General features: G+C 43.9%; 1 protein-coding gene across 2 annotated transcripts in view; it reads left to right on the forward strand.

Annotated features, from left to right (window-relative positions):
* The first annotated feature begins 11,094 nt into the window (after window positions 1-11,094).
* zdhhc15b (zinc finger DHHC-type palmitoyltransferase 15b) overlaps window positions 11,095-13,468 on the forward strand; it is a 33,248-nt gene continuing 30,874 nt past the window's right edge. For both annotated transcript variants that reach the window (XM_060927508.1, XM_060927512.1), the window contains exon 1: window positions 11,095-11,177. The gene's annotated coding sequence lies outside the window, so the exon portion shown is untranslated. The remainder of the gene's footprint in view (window positions 11,178-13,468) is intronic.

The raw sequence follows: 13,468 nt of genomic DNA on the forward strand, positions 1-13,468 counted from the left end.
CTTGCATTTTCCAACATGACAATGCCAAACCACATACTGCATCAATTACAGCATCATGGCTTCATAGAAGAAGGGTCCGGGTACTGAATTGGCCAGCCTGCAGTCCAGATCTTTCACCCATAGAAAACATTTGGAGCATCATAAAACGGAAGATACGACAAAAAAAAGACCTAAGACAGTTGAGCAACTAGAATCCTACATTAGACAAGAATGGGTTAACATTCCTATCCCTAAACTTGAGCAACTTGTCTCCTCAGTCCCCAGACGTTTACAGACTGTTGTAAAGAGAAAAGGGGATGTCTCACAGTGGTAAACATGGCCTTGTCCTAACTTTTTTGAGATGTGTTGTCATGAAATTTAAAATCACCTATTTTTTCTCTTTAAATGATGCATTTTCTTAGTTTAAACATTTGATATATCACCTATGTTCTATTCTGAATAAAACGTGGAATTTTGAAACTTCCACATCATTGCATTCCATTTTTATTTACAATTTGTACTTTGTCCCAACTTTTTTGGAATCGGGGGTTTTATATATATATATATATATATATATATATATATATATATATATATATATATATATATATATATATATATATATATATATATATATATATATAAAAGCATGGGCCGCATGGTGGTGTAGTGGTTAGCGCTGTCGCCTCACAGCAAGAAGGTCCAGGTTCGAGCCCCATGGCTGACGAGGGCCCTTCTGTGCGGAGTTTGCATGCTCTCCCCATGGGTTTCCTCTGGGTGCTCCGGTTTCCCCCACAGTCCAAAGACACGCAGGTTAGGTTAACTGGTGACTCTAAATTGACCGTAGGTGTGAATGTGAGTATGAATGGTTGTCTGTGTCTATGTGTCAGCCCTATGATGACCTGGCGACTTGTCCAGGGTGTACCCCGCCTTTCGCCTGTAGTCAGCTGGGATAGGCTCCAGCTTGCCTGCGACCCTGTAGAACAGGATAAAGTGGCTAGAGATAATGAGATGAGATATATAAGCTCACCCACACACATACAATACAGTGAAAAGTTTGTACACCCCTACTCATTAATAGGTTTTTCCTGTATTTAGACTATTTTCTACATTGTAGAACAAAATCATCAAAACTATGAAATAACATATGGAACATATTTGGAATTGTATGGTGAAGAAAAAAGTGTTTAAAAAAAACAAAATATGTTTTTTTTCAAAGTGGCCACCCTTACCTTGATGATGCTTTGCACACTATTGGCATTATCTTAACCAGCTTCATGAGGTAGTCACCTGGAATGCTTTTCAATTAACAGGTGTGTCTCATAAATAGTTAATTAATGCAATTTCTTGTCTTCTTAATGTGTCTGAAATCAAACAATAAATAACAAATAAAAAAATACAGCAAATAGCCCTGTCTGACCAATGTAGTAATCCAATTCTAAAAAAAAAAAAAAAACCTGTAGAATGAGTAGGTAATGAGATGAGATATATATAAATCTCCTTCTCACCCCCGGCGGGGGGGTGGTATCCATGTCTATATATATATATATATATATATATATATATATATATATATATATATATATATATATATATATATATATAAAATATAAAAATCTCCTTATCACCCCCGGCGGTAGATGTCATGTAGATGTTAAACATAACAACGTAAAGACAATGATACTTAAAAACAAAATAATCACACAACACACCTCAGCCTTTGAGGACACAAAAAGCACATCTTCCTCTTCAGGCTGTAAGGAATGAAAAAGAAATTGTGATGCCCATATATATATATATAAAAAAAATAAATAAATCTCCTTCTCACCCCCGGCGGGGGGGTGGTATCCATGTCATCCTCAAGCTCGGGTCCTCTACCAGAGGCCTGGGAGTTTGAGGGTTCTGCGCAGTATCTTCGATGTTCCTAGGACTGCGCTCTTCTGGACTGAGGCTTCAGATGTGGTTCCTGGGATTTGCTGGAGCCACTCTCCCAGTTTGGGGGTTACTGCCCCAAGTGCCCCCACTACCACGGGGACCACGCAACCCTTGACCTTCCACATCTGTTCCAGCTGCTCTTTCAACCCTTGATACTTCTCAAGTTTCTCATGTTCCTTCTTCCTGATGTTGGCGTCAGCTGGGATCGCCACATCTATTACCACCACCCTCTTCTGCTCTTTGTCCACCACCACTATGTCCGGTTGGTTAGCCAGGATCTGTTTGTCAGTCTGGAAGCTCAAGTCCCACAGAACCTTGGCCCTGTTGTTCTCAGCCACCTTCTGTGGTATGGCCCATTGGGACTTGGGTACTTCTATTCCATACCGGTTGCAGATGTTCCTGTATACTATCCCAGCCACTTGGTTGTGCCTCTCCATGTACGCTGATCCAGCTAGCATCTTACACCCTGCTACTATGTGCTGGACTGTTTCAGGGGCTTCTTTGCACAGTCTGCATCTTGGGTCTGATCTACTCTGGTAGATCCTGGCCTCTACGTATGGCTCTTGTGCTTATGGCCTGTTCTTGTGCTGCCATGATTAGTGCCTCTGTGCTGTCTGTCAGTCCTGCATTATCCAGCCACTGGTAGGATTTCTTGATATCAGCCACTTCCTCTATCTGACGGTGGTACATGCCATGTAGGGGTTTGTCCCTCCAGGTTGTCTGTTCCTCCTCCTCCTCTGCACTCTCATCAGGGTTCTGCTGCCTGAGACATTCACTTAGCAGTTCATCCTTTGGGGCCATCTTTCTGATGTATTCTCGGATTTTCGATGTTTCATCCTGGACCGTGGTCTTGACGCTCACTAGCCCTCGGCCTCCCTCTTTCCGCTTAGTGTATAGTCTCAGGGTGCTGGACTTGGGGTGGAACCCTCCATGCATGGTGAGGAGCTTTCTAGTCTTGATATCTGTGGCTTCTATCTCCTCCTTTGGCCAGTTTATGATACCAGCGGGGTATCTGATGACTGGTAGTGCGTACATGTTGATGGCTCGGACCTTGTTCTTACCATTCAGCTGACTTTTCAGGACCTGCCTTACTCTCTGGAGGTATTTGGCTGTGGTTGACTTCCTTGTGGCCTCTTCATGGTTTCCATTAGCCTGTGGGATGCCAAGGTACTTGTAGCTGTCTTGGATATCACCTATGTTGCCCTCTGGTAGGTCAATCCCCTCAGTCCGGATCATCTTGCCTCTCTTTGAGACCATCCGGCCACACTTGTCCAATCCGAATGACATCCCTATGTCATCGCTGTAGATCCGGGTGGTGTGGATCAGCGAGTCTATTTCTTGCTCGTTCCTGGCATACAGCTTGATGTCATCCATGTAGAGCAGGTGGCTGATTGTTGCCCCACTACGGAATCGGTACCCGTAGCCGCTCTTCGTGATGATCTGACTGAGGGGGTTCAGGCCTATGCAGAACAGCAGTGGTATATGAACAGCGCATCTCCTTGGTATATGCCGCACTTGATGTTGACTTGGGCAATGGGTTTTGAGTTGGCCTCTAGGGTTGTCTTCCACATTTCCATTGAGTTCTGGATGAAGGTCCTTAGGTTCCTGTTGATCTTATACAGTTCCAGACATTCCAGTATCCATGTGTGTGGCATTGAGTCGTAGGCTTTCTTGTAGTCAATCCAGGCAGTGCACAGGTTGGTCTGTCTCTTCTTACAGTCTCGGGCGACTGTTCTATCAACCAGTAGCTGGTGCTTGGCTCCTCTGGTGTTACTGCCAATTCCTTTCTGTGCCTCGCTCATGTATTGAGCCACATGCTTACTCATTTTTGCTGCAATGATGCCTGACAGGGCCTTCCATGTTGTGCAGAGACAGGTAATTGGCCGGTAGTTGGATGGGATGGGTCCCTTCTGGGGGTCCTTCATGATTAGGACTGTCCTGCCTTGGGTTAGCCATTCTGGGTGGGTCCCATCCCTCAGCAGCTGGTTCATCTGTGCTGCTAGGCATTCATGGAGTGCAGTTAGCTTCTTCAGCAAGTACGTATGGATCATATCGGGGCCTGGTGCTGTCCAGCTCTTCATCTTTGACACTCTTTCTTGGACGTCTGCCATTGAGATGGTTACTGGTTCTTGTTCTGGGAGGTTGCTGTGGTCAGCTCTTAGGTCCACTAACCATTGGGCATCGGTGTTGTGTGATGCCTTTCTTTCCCATATGTCTTTCCAGTATTTTTCCACCTCAGCTCTTGGTGGGTCTGACCGGTTGTTGTTCCCCTGCCCCTGAGAGTACACCTTGGCTGGTTCAGTGGAGAACAGCTTGTTTATTCTCCTGGCCTCTCCCTCCTTGGTGTATCTCTTCAACCGGGTGGCCAGAGCTGTTAGTCGCTGTTTGGCAGTTTCGAGTGCCTCTGGTATGGAGAGTGAGTTGTACTTCCTGGGTGCCCCTTTATTCACCATGTTCCCTTTCTGTAGTTCAGCTAGCTGGCTAACTTCTCTCCATGCTGCCTTTATCTTGGCCTCTAATCGTCTTTTCCATGGTGGATACTGTTTGCTATGTCCCGAGCCCACCTTGTGTCCAAGCATCTCCATGATTACTGTTGCTGTACTGTGTATCAGCTTGTTGGTCTCAGTGATGGTTCTTGTGGAGATTGTCTTCAGACAATCACATCTACTAGTAGATCTTCTGAAGGTACTTGGCAACTCAGCTTCGGTATTCGTCGGGGGCTCCAGGTTTCCAGATGGGTCATGATCTTCCTTCTCAGGTCAGCAGCTCTTGTGTTGAGGCTGTTAGTTGTTGGGGCTTGGTACCCAATCTCTGGTTGTGGGGATGATGATGACATCTCCCCGCTGACCTGTCTTCCTGGCTCCCGTTGTTGTATTTCATTAATCTCTAGTTGTGATAGTAGATTTCAATTACGGATGTTGGAACACTGGACTAATAGCTGTTTCTTTGTTAGCCTTGATTGTGGGTTTCAAAGTATCCAATGGTCCCACATTCGCTGCATGTATCCCCTCTCTCTGGGATTGCTTGTATAGTAGCATTCCAGCAATTCCGTATTTTCTGTCCTCGTCCATCAATGTCTTGTTCCAGTAGCCCATTTCTCATCAGTTTGCCCTGGTTCCCTAGCAACTGACGCAGACCTTGTTGACACGGGCGACATCTGAGCCGGTATGACTCTATCAGTTATGTCTTCACTCATTCCTGAGGCAGGCTGATATATCATGAGGGGTCTTGCCTAAGGACCCTTACTGGATGATGTTTTGCCCCGACCGGGATTCGAACCCCAATCTCCTGCTTCGTAGTCAGTGACCATTACCACTGTACTATCCAGCTGATAATATCTGAGAATATATATATATATAAAAGATATATATATATATAAAAGATATATATATTATATATATACACACACACACATATATATATATATATATATATATATATACACACATACACATATATATATATATATATATACACACACACACACACATATATATATATATATATATAATTATTCATTCATTCATTATCTCTAGCCGCTTTATCCTTCTACAGGGTCGCAGGCGAGCTGGAGCCTATCCCAGCTGACTACGGGCGAAAGGCGGGGTACACCCTGGACAAGTCGCCAGGTCATCACAGGGCTGACACATAGACACAGACAACCATTCACACTCACATTCACACCTACGGTCAATTTAGAGTCACCAGTTAACCTAACCTGCATGTCTTTGGACTGTGGGGGAAACCGGAGCACCCGGAGGGAACCCACGCGGACACGGGGAGAACATGCAAACTCCGCACAGAAAGGCCCTCGCCGGCCACGGGGCTCGAACCCGGACCTTCTTGCTGTGAGGCGACAGCGCTAACCACTACACCACCGTGCCGCCATATGAGGGGCGGCACGGTGGTGTAGTGGTTAGCGCTGTCGCCTCACAGCAAGAAGGTCCTGGGTTCGAGCCCCGGGGCCGGCGAGGGCCTTTCTGTGCGGAGTTTGCATGTTCTCCCCGTGTCCGCGTGGGTTTCCTCCGGGTGCTCCGGTTTCCCCCACAGTCCAAAGACATGCAGGTTAGGTTAACTGGTGACTCTAGATTGACCGTAGGTGTGAATGTGAGTGTGAATGGTTGTCTGTGTCTATGTGTCAGCCTTGTGATGACCTGGCGACTTGTCCAGGGTGTACCCCGCCCTTCGCCCGTAGTCAGCTGGGATAGGCTCCAGCTCGCCTGCGACCCTGTAGAAGGATAAAGCGGCTAGAGATAATGAGATGAGATGAGATATATAAAAGAGATATATATATATATATATACACACACACACACATATATATATATATATATATATATATATATATACTGGGCGCGATTTGCTGGGGGGGATGGTGGGGATCATCCTCCCCTCTGGTTTTTGTCTCTGCTGAAAAAAAATCCTCGGGGACAACCCCGTCAATAAAACAAACAAACCAAAAAAAAAGTTGACATGACAGGCATGTTGTGACAGTTTTCTATGGTCTAAATTGCACTCACTTTCAAAATGACCCGAAGTGGCAGCTTTGATGTTCACGAACGTCTAGGGTTGCCAACCGTCCCGTATTGGGCGGGACATCCCGCTTTTTGGGTAATTTTAATTTGTCCCGTCAGGGACAGATCCTGCCCCTCACTCCAATTTTGTGGTGTAAATCTCGTAATTGCCGTGAGAAGCGCTATTACAGCGAGTCGCGGTCATCTGCGATTTAAAACCATTCACTGTTGCCATATCCTGAATTTTTAAGCTATACTGACAAAATAGGCATCAAATTAAACTAGAGCAGATGGTGCAGCCAGTGGATACAGCCTAACTGTTCGATAAGGATAGCAGATAGCTTAAAAAAAAAAAAACTTCCGAAACAGGATAGACCTCAGCCTATAGGGGAGCTTTTCTGCCTCACTCCTGCCTTTGTGATGTCTTTCTCTCTTCTTCTTCTTCTGCTATGAAGCATTGCAGAAGGTTCTTAGGGTTTTCAAATGGACAATTAAGCAAATATCAGGGTTTTACAGCTACAGCAAATCATTTTTCAGTTTATGACATTGCCTTCATAAATATGGCCTGATGAATTATTTGGCCAAAGTTTAAAAGAGAAAAATGAGACAATAATATTAGAATTGTTTGTTATTTTGCATTAAGTTACTTAAAAATATCCATTAATTGGTCTATAAATTTTTAAAAGCTCTATTTTAGAAATGAATTTGTAGTGGCCTACATTTGAAACACTCACCTAAAGGCGATTTGGTACTGTAACTATTTTGGGGCGCTGGGGTACGTGTACAGGGCCTGTACCGGTACTTGTCCGCACCCGGAACAAAGTGTCCCTCATTTGGATATGAGAAAGTTGGCAACCCTACGAACATCCCCAGCAAATAGATACATTGTAGATAATCAGAGTGTGAACGTGGATTTAGCGCCATGAATCACATCCTTACTGATGAGCGCAACAGAATGAATGTATCCACACTGACACCCTTCTTTTCCTCGCTGTCAATGGGCCAGACATGCGTTCCTTCCCTGCTGAGAAATTCGCAGAAATGTGGATTAAAGAAGGGTGAAACACGGCGGATAGCGCACCGACAGGAAAGCAGAAAAGGCCACATGAACTGCGCCATCAGAGCAAACTGCTCATTTCGTATTCATGTATTTTAGTGATTTTCGAGTCACTGTCCATTTAATCTGGAGGGAGAGAAACATCACAGCAACGCGACAAGCAATGCGAACTTTGTTGTGTTAGTGTTCGTGTATTTAGTCAGAGAGATAGGAAGATAAATTTACTATCTCTGGTTTAGTGTTCGTTTTCATTTAGTGTTATTCATTTGATATCATCGGATGTTATTGAGCTGTTAGCCTATTGTTACCTTAATTTTGTGACGTTTCATGATTAAAAAAAACCCATCCCCTCTTCTGGTTTTTTGACAAATCGCACCCTGTATATATATATATATATATATATATATATATATATATATATATATATATATATATATATATATATATATATAAAACACATATACACACACACACACACACACACACACACACAGGTGCATCTAAAAAAACTGAATATTGAGAAAAAGTTCCTTTTCTCATTTTTTTTCATTTTGATGATTATTACATTACATTACAGGCATTTAGCAGATGCTCTTATGCAGAGCAACATACAGCATACCCAGAGCAGCCTGGGGAGCAGTTGGAGGTTAGGTGCCTTCCTCAAGGGCACTTCAGTCATTCCTACTGGTCCAGGGAATCAAACTGGCAACCATTTGGTCCCAAAGCCACTTTTCTAACCATTAGGCCATGGTGTTTCAATGATTTAGTGATTTTAGGGGCACCTGTTTTTACTCTAACACAGGTGCCCCTAAAATCACTGAATCATTGAAATTGAAAAGGATACCTCCACCCCTGCACAGGCACTCTCAAGTGATCATGTCAGGGCAAAATTGGCCTTTGGTCATTTACTCTTTACATCAGGGGTCACCAAACTACGGCCCGCGGGCCAGATCCGGCCCGCCACCCCCCTTTGACCGGCCCCCCAGCCCCTCTGCCCCCCACCACTTGAACCGGCCCTATGAGGCAATCCCCAAAAGTGGTCATGGCCTATTTTTTTAAATTGCTTTTTGGCAAATAACATGCCTGCATCTTGTATTTTGTTGATTTTATCAATAAAAATTGATATTTAGTTATAAAATGAACTATTCATATTTTCCGAATTTTCGTCATATGCTCGCGATCAAGCAGTGACAGGCAGCGCATGCGCAAAGAACTGTCAGTGTTCAGGACAGCAAAATGGCTAGCGGTAAGCGAAAAGCTGACAGAGTGCAGAGTTTTTAAAGAACAGTGGACCACCGATTATTTTTTCGTTCAGCGTAAGGACCGTGCAGTTTGTCTTGTATGTAAAGAAAGTGTGCCGGTTTTCAAAGAATATAATCTGCGTCGTCACTATGAAACCCGCCACAAAGCAGGGTTCAATGCATACTCACTCTCCTGGACCAGCGCACTTTTGCGCACTGCAGTGCACAGCTTTCACACACAGGCGCGCGCATGCACGCACGCACGCACGCACACACACACGGTGTTGCATATATATATATATATATATATATATATATAGTTAAACAAATTATATATATATATTGTGTATATATATAATTATATATATTGTTAAACAAAGGAAGATCGTTGTGAGCTAGAGGACAAGTCTTCTTCGGACTTAACTTCACATTCGATTTCGCAGGCTGCAAATTTCAGTTTGCGCGCATAGTGGTGTGGTGGTGAAGTACAGCCGTACATCTCATCTCATCTCATTATCTCTAGCCGCTTTATCCTTCTACAGCAGGGGTCACCAAACTTTTTTCTCTGGGGGCCACATTGTCGTTCCTGACTGTGATGGGGGCCGGGGTCGGGTCAGCTATATCACATAGAATTGTATAACCCAGACAAATATGACCACCAGCAGGCCTCATTGTGTAGTAGAGATTACTAGCCTGGCACGGCCATCCCCACTACTATATCCACACTACTATATCAACACTTGATTCCTGGCACATATTTGTTTATCTTTACTAGTGGTTTGCAAAAGTAGTAATCAAGTCTTCACACTTTGTTTTAATTTGAAATACCACTGATATTCCATTTATTTATTTTCTAATAAAAATAATATCAAAGCTGTCAAGGTAAGAAACATCTGCCTAGTTGAGGTGATTGACACTTTGCAAAGGTGAGTGGAAAATTATAAATTGTAGGTAGGCCTGTTGATATTATTAATAATATTAATAATAATTGTATGCAGCACTTAATAAAGGTCAAATAAATAGGCCTATAAAATAAATACATTTTAAAAAACAGTGAAATTATAATAATATGAGCAATAGATCAATAGATCACAGCAGTTGTGCTGTGTCCTGCACGTCATTGCTCTCATCCATGGCCAAAGCAAAAAACTCGAATTCTGACTCTCTCTCATTCAGCTGGTCATACACGTTGTCCCCCTAATCTTCGGTTCGCCTGGTCATAGTAGGGGCGGAAAGACTCGCCGCGTTGAGCGCATCCTTCTTGTCGGGACACACCTCCTCGGCCACAACAAGCATGCATACTTTAACAAAGTCCCCATCAGTAAACGGCTTTCCATGGGTAGCTAGTAGGTGAGCTACCTTATAGCTAGCTCGGACAGCAGCCTGGTTGATCTGGGTTTGGTGAAGGAATACATTCTGTTGTGCAGCCAGTCCGCATTTCATCCTCCGAATCCTGTCTTCTCTTGTTTGCCCTCACAAACTAGCATACTCTTTGTGGCATAGTTCGAATTATGTGGGAGCCAATGGGAGCTGAGCTCCCATTCCCTCAGGCTCCCATGAAAGAAGCAAACTTAATTTTCTGTGCAAGTCTCTCAAATACGTCATATATCACCATAATAAGCTTGAATAGCCTATATCACCATATAAATATAAATAAAACTCATTTCATTTCCGATCACCATGCAGCCATAACTTTGTATTGAACGTGTTATTAAACCGCAACATGTACGGCTGTGGCGGCACGGTGGTGTAGTGGTTAGCGCTGTCGCCTCACAGCAAGAAGGTCCTGGGTTCGAGCCCCGGGGCCGGCGAGGGCCTTTCTGTGCGGAGTTTGCATGTTCTCCCCGTGTCCGCGTGGGTTTCCTCCGGGTGCTCCGGTTTCCCCCACAGTCCAAAGACATGCAGGTTAGGTTAACTGGTGACTCTAAATTGACCGTAGGTGTGAATGTGAGTGTGAATGGTTGTCTGTGTCTATGTGTCAGCCCTGTGATGACCTGGCGACTTGTCCAGGGTGTACCCCGCCTTTCGCCCGTAGTCAGCTGGGATAGGCTCCAGCTTGCCTGCGACCCTGTAGAAGGATAAAGCGGCTAGAGATAATGAGATGAGATGAGATGTACGGCTGTACTTCACCACCACACCACTATGCGCGCAAACTGAAATTTGCAGCCTGCGAAATCGAATGTGAAGTTAAGTCCGAAGAAGACTTGTCCTCTAGCTCACAACGATCTTCCTTTGTTTAACAATATATATAATTATATATATACACAATATATATATATAATTTGTTTAACTATATATATATATATATAGTTAAACAAATTATATATATATATTGTGTATATGTATATATATGCAACACCGTGTGTGTGTGCGTGCGTGCGTGCGTGCATGCGCGCGCCTGTGTGTGAAAGCTGTGCACTGCAGTGCGCAAAAGTGCGCTGGTCCAGGAGAGTGAGTATGCATTGCTTTTTTTTTTTTTAAATAGAGACCCCCATAGGGTCAAATTTATAATTCGAACCCTGCTTTGTGGCGGGTTTCATAGTGACGACGCAGATTATATTCTTTGAAAACCGGCACACTTTCTTTACATACAAGACAAACTGCACGGTCCTTACGCTGAACGAAAAAATAATCGGTGGTCCACTGTTCTTTAAAAACTCTGCACTCAGGGGGCGTCGTGGCTCAGGTGGTTAAGGCGCCATACCATGAATGCGGGCGACCCGGGTTCGATTCCGGCCCGAGGTCATTTCCCGATCCCTTCCTGTCTCTCTCCCGCTCATTTCCTGTCTCTACACTGTCCTATCCAATAAAGGTGCAAAAAGCCCAAAAAAATATCTTTAAAAAAAAAAAACTCTGCACTCTGTCAGCTTTTCGCTTACCGCTAGCCATTTTGCTGTCCTGAACACTGACAGTTCTTTGCGCATGCGCTGCCTGTCACTGCTTGATCGCGAGCATATGACGAAAATTCGGAAAATATGAATAGTTCATTTTATAACTAAATATCAATTTTCATCTCATTATCTCTAGCCGCTTTATCCTTCTACAGGGTCGCAGGCAAGCTGGAGCCTATCCCAGCTGACTACGGGCGAAAGGCGGGGTACACCCTGGACAAGTCGCCAGGTCATCACAGGGCTGACACATAGACACAGACAACCATTCACACTCACATTCACACCTACGGTCAATTTAGAGTCACCAGTTAACCTAACCTGCATGTCTTTGGACTGTGGGGGAAACCGGAGCACCCGGAGGAAACCCACGCGGACACGGGGAGAACATGCAAACTCCGCACAGAAAGGCCCTCGCCGGCCCCGGGGCTCGAACCCAGGACCTTCTTGCTGTGAGGCGACAGCGCTAACCACTACACCACCGTGCCGCCACAGCCGTACATGTTGCGGTTTAATAACACGTTCAATACAAAGTTATGGCTGCATGGTGATCGGAAATGAAATGAGTTTTATTTATATTTATATGGTGATATAGGCTATTCAAGCTTATTATGGTGATATATGACGTATTTGAGAGACTTGCACAGAAAATTAAGTTTGCTTCTTTCATGGGAGCCTGAGGGAATGGGAGCTCAGCTCCCATTGGCTCCCACATAATTCGAACTATGCCACAAAGAGTATGCTAGTTTGCGAGGGCAAACAAGAGAAGACAGGATTCGGAGGATGAAATGCGGACTGGCTGCACAACAGAATGTATTCCTTCACCAAACCCAGATCAACCAGGCTGCTGTCCGAGCTAGCTATAAGGTAGCTCACCTACTAGCTACCCATGGAAAGCCGTTTACTGATGGGGACTTTGTTAAAGTATGCATGCTTGTTGTGGCCGAGGAGGTGTGTCCCGACAAGAAGGATGCGCTCAACGCGGCGAGTCTTTCCGCCCCTACTATGACCAGGCGAACCGAAGATTAGGGGGACAACGTGTATGACCAGCTGAATGAGAGAGAGTCAGAATTCGAGTTTTTTGCTTTGGCCATGGATGAGAGCAATGACGTGCAGGACACAGCACAACTGCTGTGATCTATTGATCTATTGCTCATATTATTATAATTTCACTGTTTTTTAAAATGTATTTATTTTATAGGCCTATTTATTTGACCTTTATTAAGTGCTGCATACAATTATTATTAATATTATTAATAATATCAACAGGCCTACCTACAATTTATAATTTTCCACTCACCTTTGCAAAGTGTCAATCACCTCAACTAGGCAGATGTTTCTTACCTTGACAGCTTTGATATTATTTTTATTAGAAAATAAATAAATGGAATATCAGTGGTATTTCAAATTAAAACAAAGTGTGAAGACTTGATTACTACTTTTGCAAACCACTAGTAAAGATAAACAAATATGTGCCAGGAATCAAGTGTTGATATAGTAGTGTGGATATAGTAGTGGGGATGGCCGTGCCAGGCTAGTAATCTCTACTACACAATGAGGCCTGCTGGTGGTCATATTTGTCTGGGTTATACAATTCTATGTGATATAGCTGACCCGACCCCGGCCCCCATCACAGTCAGGAACGACAATGTGGCCCCCAGAGAAAAAAGTTTGGTGACCCCTGCTTTACATTAATGTTATAGAAAACATATTGCTCTCAATGGTGCATTTTGCCCATGTTCAGGGTGGAAAATAAAAAAGAAAGATTCGAGTAAGACAAGCCAAATTGGTGTTTTTAAAAAGAAGGGATCATGGAGAATAAAGAAAAAAATATTTAAAAAATCTGCGCACATT

Source organism: Neoarius graeffei, chromosome 8 (genome assembly GCF_027579695.1).
Source record: "Neoarius graeffei isolate fNeoGra1 chromosome 8, fNeoGra1.pri, whole genome shotgun sequence".
Taxonomy (NCBI): domain Eukaryota; kingdom Metazoa; phylum Chordata; class Actinopteri; order Siluriformes; family Ariidae; genus Neoarius; species Neoarius graeffei.